The sequence below is a fragment of the Haplochromis burtoni genome, unplaced genomic scaffold (genome assembly GCF_018398535.1).
Source record: "Haplochromis burtoni strain Fernald_Lab_line unplaced genomic scaffold, NCSU_Asbu1 Contig_196, whole genome shotgun sequence".
NCBI classification, from domain to species: domain Eukaryota; kingdom Metazoa; phylum Chordata; class Actinopteri; order Cichliformes; family Cichlidae; genus Haplochromis; species Haplochromis burtoni.
In genome coordinates this window covers 570,699-592,687 of record NW_024582557.1, presented here as the reverse complement: position 1 = coordinate 592,687, position 21,989 = coordinate 570,699, and the positions used below count along the sequence as shown (strand labels likewise).

At 40.7% G+C, this 21,989-nt stretch overlaps 1 long non-coding RNA gene across 11 annotated transcripts in view; it reads right to left on the bottom strand.

Moving 5' to 3' along the window:
• LOC102302168 overlaps window positions 1-21,989 on the bottom strand; it is a 445,058-nt gene that overhangs the window by 83,587 nt on the left and 339,482 nt on the right. Inside the window, exon 6 of one of the 11 annotated variants that reach the window (XR_006055025.1) lies at window positions 3,207-4,209. The exons of the other annotated variants lie outside the window; for them this stretch is intronic. This is a non-coding gene — a long non-coding RNA (uncharacterized LOC102302168). Of the gene's footprint in view, window positions 1-3,206; window positions 4,210-21,989 lie in introns of those variants that run through there. 11 annotated transcript variants of the gene reach the window in all.

The following is a 21,989-nucleotide window of genomic DNA, read 5'->3' as shown; positions in this document are numbered from 1 at the left end:
TGTTGTAGATAGTTCAGGAGGTTAACTCGACCAAGCAGTCTACTTTCAGGTACTGTTTAGAATACCAGAATAGGGAGGATGGTGTAGGTTTAAGTTTATTAGATTGAGACATATATACCAACAAGACAGAGTACATCACTGTCACAAAAGAGTTTGTTTTCATTCAAATGCTTTATGGTTTTTCCTATAATGGTGTGCCGGTCTCTAGTCTCTAGTCTCTAGTCAAAACGCCCGGGCCGATTTCTTGTCCCAGTCCAGCCCTGTATGCAGCTCCTCTGCAGTCTGGAGTTACCTACATCTTCCTACTCAGAAGGCAGAATTACCGAGTTCCGAGTACAATCGAAAGCACCACGACTGCAGTTTCCGTGTTGGACATAAAAAGCGCACGTGCCGCTGCGACGTAGGCTAGAATCATGCCAGCAGTCGATGACGGTCCAGGGGTGGGATTTCACTCGTGGAAATATGCACAAGTGGCACAGTGCACTTGTGGCAAGATAGTGCTAACATGTAAGCAAGCTAGAAGACTGGCATCCTTGCTGGATATCCAGTTAGGGAAGCAACACATTAATAAGAGAATTCTGAGTAAAAACAAAGTTACCTTTCCCTAGTAACTAGTTTGAACTTTGAAAGTAAAGAGTAACTTGAAGTAACTGAGTTACTTTTCATAGAAGTAACTAGTAATGTAACTAAGTTAATAATTTAAAGTAACTTACCCTGGTAAATACTGGTAAAGAGGATGTCGTTTTCACAACACTGCCTGCCTCCCGAGGTCCCTATATATGCATGTAAACCTGCGTCAAAAAGTTCACTGAACTCGATACAAAAAGAATGTTTTCCTTCAGGATTTGGGTGAACTTAGCACAGCTGTAGGCTTTGTTTCTTTTGGTCACACCAAGGTATGTCATAGATTAACTGACTGAATTCCACCTTCATACCAACTTTATACCGTCTAGCAAAAGGACACCATAAACACTCTACTGTCCATTAGGAAGGAAATCATCCAAGACAGCTCACCAAACATCTGCTGACATCATGTTGAATTTTGTTCTGTAAATCTGCAAAGAGCAGTAAACCTCAGAGCAGCAGCAGCAGGTCAACTGATCACAGACTACGTTAGGTAAATCTACTGGACCACTCAATAGAGGTTATTGTGTTGTGATTCTTTTCCCCACACTGAGCCACTACAACTGATTTTAGGGTTCCTTCACCTGATGAATCCACTTTAACTCCTGACTGTACTCATTTTCCTGTTTAAACACAAAGTCAGCTTCTACAATGTAGGCAACAGAAAATAGAGCCTTTTAAAAAAATGCCTTTCTTTTTTCTGCTCATGTTCTGTTTAACTGATTCAAGCTGAGTGCATTTATTAGAATTAAAATTTAGCCTAAAATACAGTTTGTATTCCCATCTACTGATATTATTTTATTATTACATTAATATAGCACAAGGTTCAGTTAGATTTGCACATAAATAGCTGCTAGAAACGTCCTCCAAAGCTACTCCAAAGGCTTTCTAAATTTCAGTACATTTCAAAGCTTGTACTTTTTCACTATTACTTAGTAAAGAAGTTGAATCATTACTTTTTACTGGAGTATTTTTAACACTAGTCTGTGTACTTCTAAGTACACCATGTCTGTACTTTTGTTTCCTCTCGTTATGACAGAAAAAAGTTTTTTTTAATTATTTCCTGGAATCTTATGAGCTATTTCCAATATATTTGAATGCAAAATGCTTTTACAGGTTTTGAAAATAGTTTCATTTTTATAAGCTGAAACTTAATTAGCCCCCTGTGAGAACATTGCAAGAGAACTGAGTACCAATTGAGCTTTGTTTAAATACCACAGTACCAAAGAATTACTGGTACTGGTATTATGTATTTTGAATGGTTTACACATTTGTAATGTGAGCCCCAGTTTGAGTCCAGGAGGAGACAAGAAGGGCATCCAGCATAAAAATCTGCCCAAACAAAATATGCAGCTCTTACACAACGACCGACTCCTCATGAATAAAAGGGGAGCTGAAAGAAAACTTCTTCTCCTGTGAATTTTGAGTTTATCAAACAAGAAAACAATCAGCGAACAATGTTATACATGATTTAAACCTATAGTGATTTTTATTTTTCAAATTTTCTTAAGCCATTACAGTAATATGAGTATTGTGATTTTTTTTTTTTTAACAAAAGTCATTTTGAAATGAAAATCTGATATCATAACAGCCCTAAAAGTAAGCCAAAAAGTTGGTTAGTTTAAAGTGAATGAAACAGTTAAACGCAACTCATAATTTAAAAGTATAGAAATAGAAATAACAAGAAACAAAAAGTAATAAATAGATCAAAAGTTGCAGAGAATATGGTTCTTATTCAGTGTTTTACACAACATGCCTCATTCAGTCATTCACACAGGGACTTTTTTCTATGCTTAAGTGCTTTCTGTCTAACCTTAAACCAGTGGTCCCCAACCCGTGGACCACAGACCGGTACCGGTCCATGAGTCGTTTGGTACCCAGGCCGCAAGAGTTGAGGCTCGGGTGTGAAATTTATGGTTTTCGGGGTTTTTATCATAAACTCGGTTTCGCTTTGTCTTTTCCCATGTTGTAGTTGTGTGTTGTATTTTGAAAGAAATGTGGATTATGCGTTACCATAGCGACCTGAGAGCGTTAAGGGGCAGAGAGGAGGATATTACTCTCAATGTTGTTGGTGCATTTCAGGAGGACGCTGCTAATAAAGTTACACCATTACACAGTGAATTCTCATTTATTATTATATTTACAAAATACCATTTTTTGTCTTGGTCATTTTATTTTGTTATATTTATCTGTGAAACCTGGCCCGTGAAAATATTGTCGGACATTAAACCGGTCCGTGGCGCAACAAAGGTTGGGGACCGCTGCCTTAAAGCACACATTGACACTCTGATGAATGCGCTGGGGACCAATTTGGGGTTAGTATCTTATCCTAGACTGGAGAAAACAGGAATTGAACCACCAACCTTCCAGTTAAAAGATGAACCATGCTACCTGCTGAGCTACTATTGATCATCTTGGTAGCATTGGTACTGCTACAAGTAAATCTAACCAAAAGTCATGGACAAAAGTGGCTTAAAGCATTAATGCAGTAAATGGTAAAATGGTAAATGGTCTGTATTTGTATAGCGCTTTCTAGTCCCTAAAGACCCCAAAGCGCTTTACACATCCAGTCATCCACCCATTCACACACTGGTGATGGCAAGCTACATTGTAGCCACAGCCACAGTAAATAGTGCAGCAATAATTGAAAGTAATTATTGAAATTTTTCTTACTAAAAGAGTTTATGGCAGTTACTTAGAGTAAGTTTGTTCTTCTCTTTTTATCTGGCACCTGTTGTATTCAGAGCCATTTCCTACTCTTGTAGTTGAGAAAGCATTTTAACACAGGATTTGTTAACGTCAATCTTTTAGCTGACAGTCACAAAGTAAGACTAAACGCTAGGGCTTTATTTCCCAGCAAATACAAGGTATGATTGGCAGGGTTAAATATAAATATGGTCATTTTCAGTTCAGTTCAGTGTGTCCCCATGCAAACACTTCACAGACAGTCACAGGCATCAATCATGCATAAAGAAACACACATGCCACGGCTGCCACTGTAACCTCAACATGTGCGTTGTCTCTTTAACGCAACATTAGGGTGGGATGGAGAGGGGAAGTGAGAGGAAGGCAAAGGGACAGCAATCAAGTGGCTGTACAAATTACATATAACTACTTGTACAATTATGGGTCTAAATTACTAAATGCAGTCTGTCATAACAGAGAGCACTCATCACAAGAATAAGGTTGAAAATAGTGCGTGCATCAACAGAGATAGCAATATCAATACAACTTTTCTTCCTTGTGACTCTCACTAGCTATGTCTCAGACTCTCTTTAGGCAATTTTTGTATACTTATGAAACGTGTGTTTTTTATGGTCTTGTTTTATGCCATGCATCTATTTCCTGTGGTGGCCACTGTAAGTATCCAAAAAGAACAGTTTGTGAAAGAACACTGATGGGCGAGGTCGCTAAGGTGTCAAACACAGATGTCTGAGCGGGAAGGAAACCGCTGGCAGAATGGCAACTCGCCTCGACGAGTTTTACACCTGACCCTGCTTCCCATGAGCCGGTGCACACTTCTCGGCTGCAGGCGCAAATACACAAGCAGAAGGAAGTGAAGGAGACCACAGCATCGAGAGGCAACTAATAGAAAGAAAGCAAGGAGGAGACAGAGAGGGAGGGAGAGATAAGGAGAGGGAAACACACCGTCTATAAATCACTCTATCTGACAGTGAGGGAGGGAGTGAGAAAGAGAGAGAGCCGATGAAGTGATAAAGAGTATCTTTTTCCCACATTATTCAAAGTTATGTAACATACTGTAGAGTACTGGTAGGAGTCATTGTAAACAAATTCTGCCACACGTACATTTATGCATTTATGCGTCTATAACACAGACGAGCCACAGTGGGCATTCGCATTCTCCGTCTGTGTACCTGCACACACACATATTCTCACATATATTCTGTGGAAACACAGAAATATGTGTATTGGTTCCAGCCTGGTTTCAGGGTGATGGGTCTTATGGAAAGAATATGAGCAAGAACAAACAGAAGGAAGGGGAGAGAGCAGCTACGTGATGGATCAGTGTTTGTGTGTGAGAAAAAGGAAGAGCTGAGGAATGACAGGCAAGACAGATGAGCGAGTGGAGAGAAATAACATGTAAAGACACACACACAGAGCAAAGCGATATACAGAAAAAGAACAAAAGCTGCACAGAAAAGAAAAAAAAAGTGGAGGAGGCCAATGGCAAACGTTCACTACAATGCTAATTTTAGCAAGCTATCAGTCAGCTATGGTTTTTCCTAGTTAGCTTCAGTGGCTGAGTACTGGAAGGTGGAAATAGAAAAAGGTTTGTGAGTCGCTAGTCATAGTGTTAGTTTGATGTTTCATCATTATGCGAATACCAACATGGAGACAAAAACAAAACTCACCTGCACCTCCTACTACTTATCTTTACCGGGCTTGTTTAGCCAAAATGTAAAATTGTTGTTTAGCTTGAAGCATCGCTAATGGCCAATGCTACGCAAACAGCTGCTAGCAAATCATATTACATGTTACATCATACAAATGGCATCTTTTAAAACATTTACGACCAAAAATTGCACTAAGACTGAGAACAGTGGGCTTTACGGGCGTCACTACTTCGGTTGATCAGTTTAACTGCTTTACATGGGCACTGCTCTGAATGTTTTAATGTACAGTTAGATTTGCAATATTGCTTAGATTTGTTTCAGTTGCTCTGTAAAAGGTTAAAGTCTGTACTAAAAACTGTGCTTGTTAATTTACTTTGTTTTGTAATCACTTTTTTAAGAGAGGATTTTATTGTAAGTGTTAATGGTGCTAGCAGTTTCCATATAAATTCTCAGAACGCATATACTGCACATAAAAAATACATATTTAATGAAATCAAAATAGTTGCGTGTTAACAGTCTTAACATCCAGATTTGATGAGGTGTCATCTATCCGATGCTCTACTTACACAACAGAGTTCAAATAATCTCTCAGGAAAATGAGAATTGAAAGAAATGAACGATTTTTAATAGCATCATTTTAAAAGATCACACTCGTGATGAAAGACATACAAAAGCGTGTCTGATCTACAAAATTTAGTCTAGAAAATATGCAGTTATTACATATATTATAGAATCAATATAAGATGCCCTGCCATACGACTGGAATCCATTGTGTTTAAGTCTTCACATCAAACAGAAAGGTATAAACTGCCTTTGGAACAGGGCTGGCCTCACTTTTGTCATGTGACAAATCCTTTTGCCAAATGGCTTTTTTAACTTTGAAGTGAACTCAGGTAAAAATGTTAGTTACACCAGAAGAATGTTAGACTTCTGATACAAAACCTTACACTCACATTGTGTATAGGGAAGCTCAATCATCAACTATAGGCAATAAAAATCGAAAACCTGAATGAAGTTCAGTTTGATGAAGTTTATTTGTAATTTCAAGTCATGTGACTCAAGTTCTTACTTGATAAGTATGTGCCTCTAAATCTCCTACATCTAGACAAGAAAAATCAATGAATTATATTTATTTAGCTTACACGTATAAAAGCAAGAATAAAGACTCAGGACAGGTAAGCGGGGGGAGGGGAAAAGTGATTGATTTCATTTGTCTAGAAAAAAATTGCCTGTATGCTAAAATTGCAAAGCAGATGAGAAAAGAAAAAAATAAGTGAGAAGGTGCAAAGATAGAGCGAGCGAGCAATAAGAGCTGAGCAAAAGTGCCAAAGAAAGGAGGAGGAGTGAAAAAGAACATCAAATGAAGGAGGGTAGAGGAAGGATGGAGGAAAAGAAGAGAGATAGTAACAAAGAGGAGAGAGGAGGCTGCCAGTGTTCTCGCTCTCTGTGAAGCATCTTAAGGCCTCAGACTCTCATGTATATTAATGGCGCTGCGATATGACAATGGTGACACAAAGCCTGTTTACAGGGAGCTGGCTGGCTGCAGCCAGGTTGAAGCTGTTTAGCATGCGAAGCTGCAGGGATTTATCACGCTGCACCCATGTTGGAGGCTGCTCAACTTAATACAGCAACACAGCTTTCTGTACAGTGCATTTACATTTTACTTTTCCTTTTTAGGCATTTAGCTGACACGCTTATGCAGAGCAACTTACAATGTGAGCGAGATTTTAAAAAAAAAAAAAACACACACACACACACACACTAGGATCCATACGAAAAGATTACAAGCAGATTGGTTGCAGGACGTCAAAGGTCAGGGGTTAAGAGGTCTTATAATACCGCTACATCAAACAGAGAAAAGTTTGAGAGAGAACTACAGTGAAAAGCTAAATCTTCTAATCTATGGCATTTAAGAAAAACACTGAATTTAGAACAAAACTTGCTCTGAAAAAAGGTTGTCTGGTGTTTCAGAGAAAGTCAGCGGGTAATTCGACATATACGGTGTATCAAAAAGAATTATCCGATTTCAGAGTGCTTTAATACCGCACTGTTCACTAGTAATGACCTAAACGAGTACAGTTTGAAAGAGGGGGTTTGTGAGTTTCACAAGGTTGCCTGTACATGGCATAACAACAGCAGTGACATGCCCACAAAACTATAGGACAGGTTTGACTATCGTATGGATAGTCTCTGGATGTCTCTGGAGGGTACACATTGACCACTGGTGAACAATCATAGTTTCAAACAGCTTTAGCTGACTTTTTGGCTAATGCTAACGGACGCCTCAAACAGCGTTACTGGTGAATTGCAATGTTGACCCTGGACCAACGATGACGTAGGAACGACACCAACCCTAGTATATTACATTGTGTGATTTAAGATTTATGAACTTTGCCTATAAATCAATAAAAATATGTTGGTTAAACTCAAAGCATCAAATTTCCTTGCCTTGAAAAAGCACTTCCCCCATTAAATTCAAATTCAAATTCAAATTTTATTTGTCACACACACACAACCATACACAGTATGACATGGGGGTGAAATGCTTGTAGCTGTACAATGCCCGACCATTAAATGACAGAAAAAAAGTTTTACAATATTTACAACTTACAGGTTACTACAAAATTTACAAATTAACTTAGGAATTTACAGTAAAGAATGTGCAAATAACAGAAGAGATTATAAAGATTATAAAGATTATAAATTATAGGAATTATAGGATTATAGGAAATGTGTCGTGGTGCGTGTGGTGATGTGATGTGTGTGAGAGTCCAGTCTTTTAGTGACGTGTGTGGGAGAGTCCAGTCCTACACCTGGTTAAGGGTCCGAATAGCCTGGGGAAAGAAGCTCCTCCTCATTCTCTCTGTTTTGGCCTTAAGGGAGCGGAAGCGCTTCCCAGACCTCAACAGTGAGAAGAGTCCATTGTTGGGATGGGAGAGGTCCATCATAATCTTCCTAGCTTTGGACTTGCACCGCTTGGTGTAGATGGACAGCAGGTCAGGGAGCTCTGATTGAATGATGCGTTCTGCCGAGCGCACCACCCTTTGCAGATCTCGTCTGTCCTGCTTGGTGCTGTTCCCAAACCAGGTGCAGATGTTTGCCGTCAGGACGCTCTCGATGGTGCAGGAGTAGAAGTTCTTGAGCACCTTCAGTGGCAGATGGAAGTCTCTAAGTCTTCTGAGGAAGAAGAGACGCTGACGGGCTTTCTTAACCAGGGTGTTGATGTGACAGGACCATGACAGGTCCTGAGTGATGTGGACACCCAGGTATCGGAAACTGTCCACTCTCTCCACTGGCGTGCCACTGATGATGAGGGGTTTGTAATTCCTCGCCTGCTTTGTAGTGAAGTCCACGATCAGCTCCTTAGTCTTGCTGATGTTTAGGAGGAGGTTATTCTCCTGGCACCAGGTCTCCAGGTTCCTAATCTCCTCCAGGTAGGCCGTCTCGATGTTGTCGGAGATCAGGCCCACAACAGCAGTGTCGTCAGCAAACTTGACAATGGAGGTGGTGTCGGATGTGGCTACACAGTCATAAGTGTACAGTGAGTACAGCAGGGGGCTTAAAACACAGCCCTGAGGCACTCCAGTGCTGAGTGAGATGGAGGGGGAGACTTGTTTTCCCACCCTCACTGATTGGGGTCTGTCTGTGAGGAAGTTGAGGATCCACTGACACAGTGATGAGCTGAGTCCTAGATCCGTCAACTTGGTGAAAAGCTTAGAGGGAATTATTGTGTTGAATGCTGAACTGTAGTCCACGAACAGCATCCTAACATAATTCCCTCTGCCAGTGTCCAGGTGACTCAGGGATGTGTGGAGCAGGTGAGATATGGCATCGTCTGTGGAACGATTAGTCCGGTAAGCAAACTGAAGTGAGTCGATGGTGGCAGGAAGTGAAGAAGTGATGTGATCTCTCATCAGTCTTTCAAAACACTTCATCACAATTGAAGTCAGTGCTACTGGACGGTAGTCATTGTGGCAAGCGGGCTGTTGTTTCTTTGGAACAGGGACAATAATGGACTGTTTGAAGCACGTGGGAACCACAGCTTGGGCCAGGGAGAGGTTGAAGATCTCCGTGATCACCGGTGTTAGCTGGTCAGCGCAGGCTCTCAGGACCCAGCCAGGGATTGCATCTGGTCCTGCTGCCTTCCTGGTGTTCACCCTCCTGAAGGTGTTCCTCACGGCATGCTCTGTGATGATGAATGCATTTTCTTCACTGGTGCACTCTGAGCGCGCAGCCGTTTGTTGTTTTAATTGCTGCGGCGTCAAAGCAAGCATAAAACGTGTTCAGCTCATCAGCCAGTGAAGCATCGGCATTCATCATTGAAGAAGCTGGTCGTTTATAGTCCGTTATAGTCCGCAGTCCTTTCCACAGGCTCCTAGAGTCGCACTGTTGTAGCTGTGACTCTAGTTTTTCCCCGTAGCTCGGCTTTGCCTTTCTGACCGCGCTGCGCACGTTATAGGACGCAGCCTTGTATAAGTCCATATTACCGGAGACGAGCCCTTCATTGTAGGCAGCGGTGCGTGATCTCAGAGCGTCGCGGATGTTTTTATCCACCCACGGCTTCTGGTTGGGAAACGTTCGGATGATAGTTCTTCCTGCTGTGTCGTCCGCTAGTTTCCCGATAAATCCCACAACCGCTTCCGTAAACATGTTGATGTCATCAGAGCTGCGCCGAAACATGTCCCAGTCTGCGTCATCCAGTGCGTCCTGCAGCGCGGCCACTGATTGGTCCGTCCAGCGAGCGACCTCCCTCCTGATTGGTGGTTGCTGCTTTAGCCTTTGTTTGTAAGCAGGCATGAGGAAGATGGCAGCATGGTCCGATTTTCCAAATGCCGGCAGGGGCTGAGCCTTGTAACAGTTCTTGAACGGGGTGTAGCAGTGGTCTAATGTCCTAGTGCCCCGGGTGGGGCAGTTGATGTGCTGGTGAAGGTTGTGAAATGTCCGTTTGAGATTCCCTCTGTTAAAATCCCCCATAACAATGAGTGCGGCATCTTTGTGAAGTGTTTGTTGATGTGTGAGAGCCTCATGTAGCTCACATAAGGCAGTGTCCGAGTCCACGTGAGGCGGAATGTAAACAGTGCAGGCAATGACCGCAGTGAATTCCCGAGGGAGATAGAAAGGGCGACACTTAACGATCAAAAGTTCCAGATTGGGCGAGCAAGAGCGTGTGAGTGGGGAGATGTTTGTGCTGTTGTTCACCATCAAACACACTCCACCACCTCTTTTCTTCCCCGACTCCATTGTCCTGTCCATGCGGTAAACCGAAAAGAACCCTGTCGGCTGCACGGCGTGGTCTGGTATCGCTGGGTTCAGCCAAGTCTCGGTGAAGCAGAGGAGGTTGCAGTCCCAAATGTCTCTCTGGAACTTGATTCTGGCTCTGAGGTCATCAAGCTTGTTCTCGATGGATTGAACATTGGCTAGCAGGATACTGGGCATGGGTACGCGGTGTGCGCGAGCCCGTAGCCTGTTCCTGATGCCGGCTCGTTTACCTCGAGGCCGTCGCTTAGGGTCGCGTCCTTTGTTCTCTCTCAGGATCTCCTTTGGCCAGGCTGGGTCCGGAGTTAAACATGGTGAAATGTTCGTGTATTGTAGACCAATAGAAACCAAAGTGTCTCTACTGTAGCGAATTTGTGTGTTTTGCATGATACCCATGCAAGATTATGGCAGATATAGCAAAATGTGACGAAAAACTGCAAAAAGTGGAGAAGTTGGGGCAGAGCATCCAGCACGGCAGCCGACCTCACCGGCGCCATTTTGTTGTTAACTTTAAGTTCACCTTTACCTGTAACCACAAAAATAAAATACTCATTTCCTCCTAGATTCTTCCAAGGTGCTTTCTTGCACAATGAATAAGTTACTATAGATTCAAAAATGAATATTCCTGGTTTGATTTTGTGTTACTCTTCTTTTTTTTTCCAGCTGCCTGTTTTACAGAAAAGTTAAATTTCATTTGACTTTCTTATTCTGTGAAGCAGAGCCTGAATGTCCAAGATGTGTCTGAGAGTCTGTTTTCATTTGCTCTTTAGCGAGCTACTTTTTCATTAGATTTCAGTGTCCCAGTGAGGTTCAAACCCTGCCAAGAATGTGGGTTTTTTCATACTTTTCTTTAAGACAATAGCAACTTTTCAAAATACCTTTAGGCCACAGTTGTTAGATATTGATTGACAAAAACCTGTTGAAAGTTAGTTCTGCAACAGACACATGCTGTCTATATCCCACACGTAGGAAATGCACACTTTAATTAACTAATCATTTCCATTGAATGAGTAGAAAAAATGCATTGTATCTCATGAAGACTTTGAACTAAATCTGTTGTTACAAGCAAAACAAGTTTAATGTGATCTGTTTTCATTTTTAGTCCTCTGGAAATGCTTTTGAAAACCACCTGCCATTGTGAGAGATTATTTTCTGGACACTCAATAAGCATTTTAGCAGGAATACCATATAAATACTGGGTAAGTGCTCCATTTGCTCTGAATACTGCCTCATTTCTCGATAATAGAAATGTTTCTTTGAGATTCTGCTCTATACAGTATGTCCTGGTCTGCAGTTCAACAAGAAGGAAAAGCTGAAAAGCTGCGGCTAAAATAACTAATTAAAAACCAACAAAGTCAAGCTGTCTGGCTCCATCCACACATATACAGGTATTCTTTTAAAATGTGGATTTTATGCTTTTGTTCTGAAAAATAGTTCAGTCTACATGAAAGAACAGGAAGAAAAAAAAAGACGTCAAGCTGTATCAAGAGCAACAGCACAAAGCAACAGGTGGTGATATAACCCTAACCTTATAGAAATGTTGGCCGATCATAAGCCTACAAACAATAACGCTGACGTCAAAAGAGATAAAAGCACGCACCTTTGACACTGAAAGATAAAATATCTGTTCTCCTCGTCCACATGTAAATGTGAGTTTCTGAAAATGTTCCCCCTGGAGGGAGTTTTTCAAAAGCTCCATTTGCAGTGACCTAAAATGTTGGTTACGTGTACACAAAAGCTATGTTTACCAAAATACCTGTGCATGTGTATGCAATATTTAAGCCCTGTCTACTAATATAGTCAGAGAAAAATTAACTGCATTAGTAACACACATCCTTCTACCCATTACACATTAGAAGGCCTTCTCTCAGCCTCAGATTTTTGACAGCATAGACAAACATGTTGTATCTTCTCTACAACAGTAATATTTCCCTGGATGATGTTTCCTTATCATACATATTGCACCAGCAAACAGCTGGGCTGTGTGGGTGAACTGTGACCCAAATGGCCAAAACTGTAAGGGGCACTACACGGATCACCATAACAGTTTTCTGTGTGGAAGTCCACTGTAAGGTGCCCATTGAATTCTCTCTTTGGAGGCCTGTGTAGGATAAGTGCCCTGCCCATACAGCCCCACACTACCCCCACACCTGCCCACTGTGGGCCCACATGTGAATGCTTGCTGAGATATTATTTCATTTTGATTGAGTGAGCCAGAAGTTGCCACATTTAGATGAGAGGATAAACTGCAAAGTTATCAGCTAAGCTGCAGGTATGGACTATATACACTGTACGACAACTCTTCCAATAGAATACCTGGATGTCACTCACTTAAAACTTAAGCATGAACTTCTTCCGCGTAATAGGCTATTATATTTATTTAGTAATTCTAATAATTGCTTCAAAAGGAAGCAACACCATAAAGTCCAGGTCAGTGGCTGGAATTAGCAGAGGTGGGTCTAATAGACATCTACAGCTGTTAGTGTTGGGACATCTGTCTGTGTCTAATGTTTAGAATTACAGCACTGTTGTGTCTCCAATAAAAATGAAATATATAAAGAAAAATCACACAGCCTGAGAGTTGGGATTTGCTTTTGAAATCAGCCTCAGGTGACCTTTTCAGGTTTTCACACTTCTGCCTTTGCTTCATGTCTCAACACCAGAGGCTTTCACTGAGTGTTTCTGTATAAGAACAAGAAGTAGAAACTGAAAAGGAGCAGCAATTCTAAGCATTAAACTACAACTTTAAGTGTTTTTTAGTTTAATAGTCTTGATACAGTATTAACTGCAATAACACAGATTAGGAATCAAATTCCATTAGGCCAATCTCCTAAAATGTGACATGCAAGGTTGCCTTTATCACTCAGTGTGTATGGCACTTTCACTGTCTAGGTAAACACACAAGTATTAGCCCACACACAAAAGTCTAATTTGTCTAGTTTGCCTCTAGCCTTCCACCTGCTTGGTGAGAACGAGATCGAGCTCTCACTCTCACGTTCTCACTCTTTCCTCATCTATGGTGATGCCCCAACGGAGAGGAGGAGGGGGGGTGTGGCTGGGATGTCTGGGCGAGACAGATTCGAGTCTTTATTGAAAGATCATATGGGATGACTGAGGAATCCCATTATTTGTTGATTAAGTATTGATCCTGAGCCATCCAAGTATTAACAAGTAAGCTAATATGGGCTGACCCATGGGACCAGTGGCTTGGGGTGTGTGTGTGCTTTTGTGTGTATATGTGTGTATGACTGAATGAGAAAACACAGAACAACGACAGAGTCAGAGAAAAGAAGGGAGTGTGCCTGAAAGTGTGACAGGCTGGGGGAGCAGGGGCGAAAGAAATTATCACAATAAAGGCAGACGGAGAGAGACACCGATTAAAGTTCGAGATGACATGGAGGCAAAGTATGGAGAGAGTTGACTGCGAAAAGAGAAAGTGGAATGAACTTGAGTGTTAACAACAGGTCAAAGAAAGAAAGAAAGAAGAAGGGGGAGAGGTATTTAAGCACGGGGGGGGGGGGGGTATATGGGCAGGTGAGATGCTCAAGGCTTTGGCTGAAATGTCAAGTGCTTACTGCCGAGTGGAGATCAATTCCTTCATTACTCTCTGCTCCTACCATTACCATCATCACATGGCACTGCTGCAGTGGCCACCCACCCCCCCCCCCCCCCCCCCCCCCCCCCCCACCCCCCCCCCCCCCCCCCCCAACCATGACAACATGATCCACATGCACTTCACACTTTTGAGTCCATACAGAGTGGAATTTAAAAAAAGTGAATTCATTATGAAAATAATGATTTTAAGTGTTGTCAAATGTTGGGAATGTCAGGCACAGACGTGTCCAAAGAAAATAGATCCTCACAAAAATATGCAAAACTACTGCGGAAAGAAGCAAAATGACCAATATCATCTATTTGTGTGAATATCCTTTATTGATTTTGAAGAAAGAACCTTAAAATGCTGGTTTCAAATTTTATGAAGGGATCTTACCTTATCCACAAGGGTGGCAGCCCATCTTGAGTTAGGTTTTGGGTCTGGATTTATCAGTGCTTCAGAGATCAGAGTCCCTGCAACATGTAAGCTAAATGATGTTTTTCCCTCTGAACTTATCGTGACAAACGTTTGATAAATTATCAAATTCAGTTCAGCAGCTTTAGATGGTCACAATTACAGCCCTCTATTTATTGTGGAATACTCCAATAGGTGTTTATTATTCTAGTGAGTGTCCCTGAGTGCAGCTATAAAAATTTCAGCGTGTGTTCATTTTGCCCAGTGTTACCTCCCCTGGCTAGCCTAGGGGATAGAAAGGACTAACATAAAGTTAAAATAGTGAATGAGGAGTCGAGATGGCAGCTTTTAAAGGTTTACTTCCTGCTAGTTTAAAGCTCTGGTTCAGACTGGCATTTAACTTCAGGGAGAACTAAGGCCAACATAACAAACAAAACATCCCTAATAGAAAATAAAAGGAACTTACCTAACTCCAGAGAAAACAAATATACAACCTACTACCTAACCAGCACATTAACAAGAGAAAACAATGGATCACAAAACAAAGGCAGCGCTCCCCTACAGGCAATCTGAACACAAACACATAAGACTACAGTCAATGGCAATCAAAATGGCCAGAAGGCCCAGAAACACAGCTCCACAGACATTATTTAGGGCTCTGATTGGTGATTAGGTTGAGTCAGGCAGCAGCACCCAATCAGAACAGAGGAGGTGGAGCCTAGACAAAACACAAGGCATTATTTCACAAGGGAAAAACTAATATCCTCCCGGGGGATGCAACAACAGGCTAACAGTGTGGTCTACTGATGAGTTTAAATATTTTTGGAGGGTTATTGCAATAGAAATTATTTACCGATTGACCGTCAGAAAAATATAGAATTAGTTTTGCCGGTTTCCTATGGTAAACTTAAGAAAATACATCAAGCACATATCCAGTACAAGCATATATAAAAAAAAGCATTGTTTATACAACTGAGTAAAATATTCTGAAATGCCAGAGCATGTGTTGTGTAATCAATCTTAAAAAGTAAAGCTCTATATACATACTTCAGTGTTTGGAAACAGTCCATGTAAATGGAAGAAAACCTGCTTGTGTGCATGGCGGAGAACAAATATACACACGTAAAAATTTCATCATTTCCATATAAGAGAAGGAATGTGAAGTGTGTGGCAACAATCTACTCTAGAAGCAGTGTTCACTTTGGTTTTAATTAGTGATTTAACATTTTTCACACTCAATGCTTTTTTAAAACTTAGCCACACTTGATGTCATCCAGGTGGACAGCAGCATTGAAGATGGAGACTGCAGTTTCTAAATAAAAAATGGAGTGGTATGAACATGCGATTGAACTTTGCAAATCTCCAAAAGTTCACCCACCCTCTCTTCCTCATTCAGCGATGGACCACACACTGCGCGTCCCCTCTACACTTCCATCCTTCATCTCCCCTCGTGGTTCTCCCTTTTGAACTCACGGGTGGAAGAACTAAAGCTTGTGAACTTGAATAAAGATCAAGTCTGAGCCCTAACACAGAATAGGCCGCAGGTTACAGCAAAGCTGAGTCAATGGGGCGGTGAGGGCACAAGTTTGAGTTGGGAAAGCCAAAAAGAGGAAAATGCTGAACAATTTGTCCTTTACTCTCACAACGAAAGAACTATTATCAGTAGTCAAGACCTTAGTGCACAGCTGTGGAGAAGAAGAAAGTTTAAAGCTGCACAAATTCTGACCTTGACTTTGTGTTTACTGGAATAATGTTTCTCTCTCTCTTAAGCTTTTTGTTTTTTAAAGGAGTTATTAAAAAAAAACAACTCCTCTTTCAGCAAGGCTTTGTTCAGGTATTAGCACAGTAACAGTTCACTGAAGTAGCGATGTGTGTGTGAAAGCTGAAGATGATGGTAATACCCCCAATTGGGTGGGGGTGTGGCGGTGTGGGGTGGAGGGGGTGTGGGGGTTATGATTTCTCATGTGTGTTGCTACTTATAAGTGAAAGGTGGATATTCATGTTAAACTCAATTCAATTTTATATGAATTGTGTGAAGTTACAACAGCAGTCATCTCAAGTTACGACATATTGCAAGGTAAGGATCCCAACAGTTATAATCAAGCACTTGGCAACAGTGGGAAGGAGAAAGTCCTTTGTAACAGGAAGAAACTTCCAGCAGAATCTGGCTCAGGGAAGGGCAGCTATCTGCCATGCATATGTAAGTAAGTAATCCATGAGAGCCAAAAATGTATTTATCTTTTGTTCACATCATCTTGGCTCCGCATGATGTCAGTGAGAGCAGACATAATTAATGCCATGGTCGCAATGAGGAAAGATTTAAGATTTAAGATATACCTTTATTAGTCCCACGAGTGGGGAATTTCATGTTAAGGCTGCCGACCTATTGCACACAATGGCGGTGCCATCTTACCCTCCGACCATACATACATTACACAAAAACATCACATGGGGAAGACAGGTCAGAGATGTATACCAATGGAAAATGCACCACATGAAGAAGGATAAGGAGAAAAAAAACAAACAGTGGCTGGAGGCTGCAGGAAGACAAAAATTATTGTAACCTTGTGGGATTTCCTTTGAAATGGTGGCTTTGAAGACAGTGACCAGGTGTGTGACTACTCACACTAAGCAAACTGACTGCTAAAGTTGCAGCTGCAATCTGTCACCAAATGCAAAAAAGTCAATGCAGTCACCAGACAACCTTTACCTAGTCGCACGGAGGTTGCTGTCCTACATTCATCCTAGTGTGATTAAGCCATGATATTTTGATATCAAATACACTGTTTACCAATTGCTAGGATTTAACTTGTGCCTAAAAACAAATGTATGTTGAAATAGATATTTTAATAAATAATTATTATTATCTATAATCATATATTTATTATATATATATATATATATATTATATTCAAATTTTATTACACCCCCAAAAAAATGTATGAGCTGAAATTTACGTTGAGCAACTGATATTTGACATTCATTCTAAATGACCTATTTGGATGAAAATCCCTATTAAAGTTTCCTTACACTCAAAGATGTGGTCTTAGAGGGCTTGTATGATGCTTAAAACATTGTAATAAAAAAATGAAAGTAAAAATGCTGGCAGCAACACGAAGGCCTTCAGGCTTCACCACATCAGAGAGACAGGCATTTAGCTGGCTGGCACCTCATATCACACTGGCACCTGTGATGTCTCCTGAGCAAGGCTGTACACTACATTCTGAAACTGTCAGAGGCAATCAATCTCCTCCGAGTGACTTAACTGCTCAGCAGTTAACTTCACTAAAGACTACATGAACTCGAGTCAGCCAAATCAATTAAAAATGTGTTTTTTTAATCAATCTATTATACCAGAGTAATCTATTTCTAATCTAGTCATCAGCATACCCAAAGTAAACTCTGATAAACTTTACTGCAGCATTATTTTCACAGCTTTGATATCACCTGCTCTTCTTTTTTATCTTCTGTCCTCCAGCCACTGTAAATAATTCATTTTTCATTAAAAACTCATTACCACTAAAAACCCTGCGTTTATATTATCACAGAGTACGAGAGAAAAGAGAGAGAGAGGAAAAGAGTGTGAGCGTGTGTGCGTGTGTGTGTGTGTGTGAGTGTGTGTGCGTGTGTGAGCATGTGTGTGTGTGTGTGTGTGTGTGCATGAAAAAGAGAGAGAGACTAGAGTTGAAATATGAAGCAAAGCCATAAATAGATTGTGTGCTCTAATGTGATTGTCATCCTGCGGTTGCTCTTTGTCTTCAGAGAATGCAGAGTGATGAGTCCAATGAGAGAGAGAGATCAATGAAAGACAGGGAGAGGAGAAAGAGAGGGAGGGTGGTGAAAGATGAGTGAAGACAGAGGGAGTGATGACCAGCTTTTCTGGATGTGTGGATAAGCAAGAGAAAGAGCGTGCGTGCACCCGCACGCTGCATGCCGAGAAAGTGAGAGCTTATGTACCACACTGTTTTCATATGCAGATCAGTTGGTGTTATTATTCACTGTTCACAATCTTGGGTGCATGTTTATCTATGTGAATTTACAGTAGGGGATTAAAGCTTCCGTGTCATAAAGCACCTTTTGCAGCAGCTGTGTTAGAGGTTTTGTCACAAACAGCTTCTTTTCAGAGATGGTTCATTTTCTTCTTTAATTTGAGTGGGGGTCATAAACCCATTTTACTTATGATCATATTGAATTTTTTGTGAAAAAGATATCACAGAAAACACTGGAGAGCTAAATAGGCAGCAAAGCCAATACCAACTCAGAACAAGGCCAGCCATTTATATATTTCTTTGCATACAAATCCTCAGATCGAGACTCTGTTTCTCTTCTTTATAGAACTCTATTAATCTCCAAAAATTATCAAGAAATGCATCGTTGACCTACACTGTTCTGGTCCACTGGGTGACGTGTTCTTACATTATCACACACGCACACACACACTGTAACTCTTGTTGGTTCAAGCACATATACATCATCCTGTCCAAAGCCACGGGTGTAGTGGCTTTTTCAGTTACAGTTCCTCCAGTAGCCACTTGAGGCTAGCCACGCAAAGCAAAAAATACCTATTAAAACAGGATTCAATAGCTACAAACAAATCTTGCATACAGCAGTAGATAAATACCAAAACTAAATTGATGAAATAAAAAAATAAGCATTTTCTTTCTTCATTACAACTAGAGAGACAAGGTCTCTCCTAATTAGAATCACTGAGTGCACCTATCAACAGTGTTTGTGTAACTGGAGCATTTTAGAATTTTATGGCAACATGGATTTCTACAAGGTCTAAAGTGTCCAAAAAATTGTCCTTCAGTTTTGGTAAGTGAAATTCTAGAATGTATTAGCAATGTTAGGTTGAATGCATTACAAAGTAACATTATTGTAATCGCAGTTGCTACCATACTAAATTCAGTTATTACATGGCAGTTTCACTAGTGTGGTTACTTAAATTAGAAAACTAGTTAAGAACCCAGAGTGATGATAAAGATGAGTGTGTGCAGACTCGAGGCCAGCAACCTGATCTTTAACAGGTATCAAAGCAGTCAGGCTTGCAGCTTCCATTTCTACATGTTTATGTTTCGAGAGCAGAAACACTGTGGCACTTAGAAGTACCGTTGTTCTGTTTTTGAACTTTGCTTTGTGTTATCAACATTGTGTTCATGCATATAAACTAAAAGAAGTATTTTATTTGTGTACTTATTAGGGTAGGGATTTGTCAGAATTAATAATTTAAAATTGTCATTTATATAATGGTAAATGGCCTGTATTTGTATAGCGCTTTTACTAGTGCCCCTTGGGAACCCAAGGCGCTTTACACACCCAGTCATACACACTGGTGGAGGAAAGCTACAGTTGTAGCCACAGCTGCCCTGGGGCAGACTGATAGAAGCGAGGCTGCCATATCGCACCATTGGCCCTTCTGGCCAACACCAGTAGGCGGTAGGTGAAGTGTTTTGCCCAAGGACACAACGGCCGAGACTGTGCGAGCCAGGGCTCGAACCGGCAACCTTCCGATTACAAGGCGAACTCCCAACTCTTGAGCCACGATCGCCCCCATTTATGCTTAGAAATATTTCCTTGTGTACCATGAGATGAGCGGAAGCAGTCTCGACGTTATAATTCCATTATAGCATTTGAAGAATAAGAATAAGAATAACTTTATTTATCCCGAGGGAAATTCTTTTGTCATGTACATGCTCAAAGCAGCAGGAGAGACAGAGGAACAGATGAATAAGATATACAATATATACAATAAGAATAGTAGTATACAGTAATATACAGTAGGATAGTGCAAGACATAGTATCAAATAACTCTAATGAAGAAATATATATAACTATATCCTGGAGAATAAATAACTTAACTATCAGTGCAGGCGATTCTAGAAAGTGACATAGTATTGTGCAATAGAATAAAGGGAGTAGCAGCGTATGATGGGGGGATGAAACAAATATTCAATAAGGTACTGTTGGGTAATTTTGCGCGGTCTGAAAGGGAACAGAATAACATTGGTAATAGTCTCAGGAATATCAGACTGTTCCGTTTTCTTGAAAGTTTGAGAGTTCACACCTTTAAATGTATATTTGAGACATGACCTATTGCAAGTTCCTGTTCTTATAGTTTAGCAAGACGCTTACTTCTGCTTTTCTGCATCCAGTTTATGTTCATTGAAAGGTCGTATGTCTATGGCTGGAAACACACACACACATGCACCTACACACACCCACACACACAGAATACAGACACTGATGTTGTTCAGATATGCCTGCTTAAGAATGTCGCGTGTATTTGTAATCTCATATTCATGAATGATTGCTAGCTGTCAATAAAAGAGTGAGGCGGATGTGAAGGAATCGGAGTTGCTTGGACAGGCGAGTCGCAGCAATGCTCTCCAAAGCTCCTCTTGCAAGTAAAATGTACACTAGTGTCTGTGTGGTTGCTTTCAGTAACAGGTTCTGTTTACCAGCAGGGTTGACTTAATCCCAACAGGATTTGTGTCAGTATGGGTCTGTTGTCTAAGGTTTGTTTTGTTAGCTGATAATCGAGTGACAATAGATTTCAGGTGATTTTACAGAGTAAAGCAAAGTAAAAAACAATGTGTGATACACTTTTTGAGTAATGACCCAAGTACTGTGTATTCATCTGATAGGTAACACTTATAGGGAATATGGGAGTGTAAAGTAAACTTGCTAGCACTTTCTCTCTCCAAGGTTCATCACTGGATGGACAACACTTTTGCAAGTGCCATGTTGTGGGTTGTTCTGGGGCCAAAAAACAACATAGCAATTGCAAAATCACTTAAAAACACAGAATCAACTGCCCAAAAGAACTGCAACTCTCAGGTGTTTCAAAATTACCAATTCTTATACTTTAAAATAGGAAATACTTTTTTCCTTTTTATCACTCATAGCTTTTTGCACAAATTTAAAATATATATATAAATTCAACACAACTACTTCACATTCTTCTTTAGAAGGCAAATTTTAATTAAGGAAACAACATTTTTAACAATTATTTTCAAGGTCAAGAACAAGCTGTGTCAACTTTAGGGTCAAAATATAAATAATCGAATGTACCGACATCAACAGTTCCTTGACATCTAGCCTCCATCTAGTGATAAAGAGCTTTTAACATTGTCAAAAAAAACAAACATATTAGCCTTCGGTTATATTGTTTTACCACTAGTTTCTTGCTTTCAAGTTGCAGTTTCATTCCATGAAGAAAAATATGCATATCACGGAGAGTATTTAGTAGTATTTTGTATGTGTGTCTTTTCTAAGTATGTGTGTTGATTGTTGCATGTGGCATTTGATTATGTGTGCCTTAGTTCTGTTTATGTTTGTTTATTGAGATGTAATCTCTAATCTTTGCCTGTGTGTCTGTGTTTCTCCATGTGATTGACCATGCCGGTGTTTGGCATTCGCCTCGTCTGGCGGCCAGTCAATAAGGCGGCGTGATTATTCAGATGGGCCACAGGTTTAACTCTCCCCTCCTCATTGACTTGATGAAGGTTTTAGTCCTGTTAAGAAGCTGACACACTTCATTACTGAGAACATTCCTCTATTGATTAAACCTTTCCAAGGTCTGGCCTTTCTTTCTCAGGCAGGATCACTTCAATAATAACTACAACAAAGAAAAGCCTCAGCTGATACATACAAGACTGTGCATACTGTACATCGCATTGCATATTTAAGTAGCAGCGTTTAAATATAAGTTGCTGCTGAGCAATGCTATTTCTCAACATCTGTCA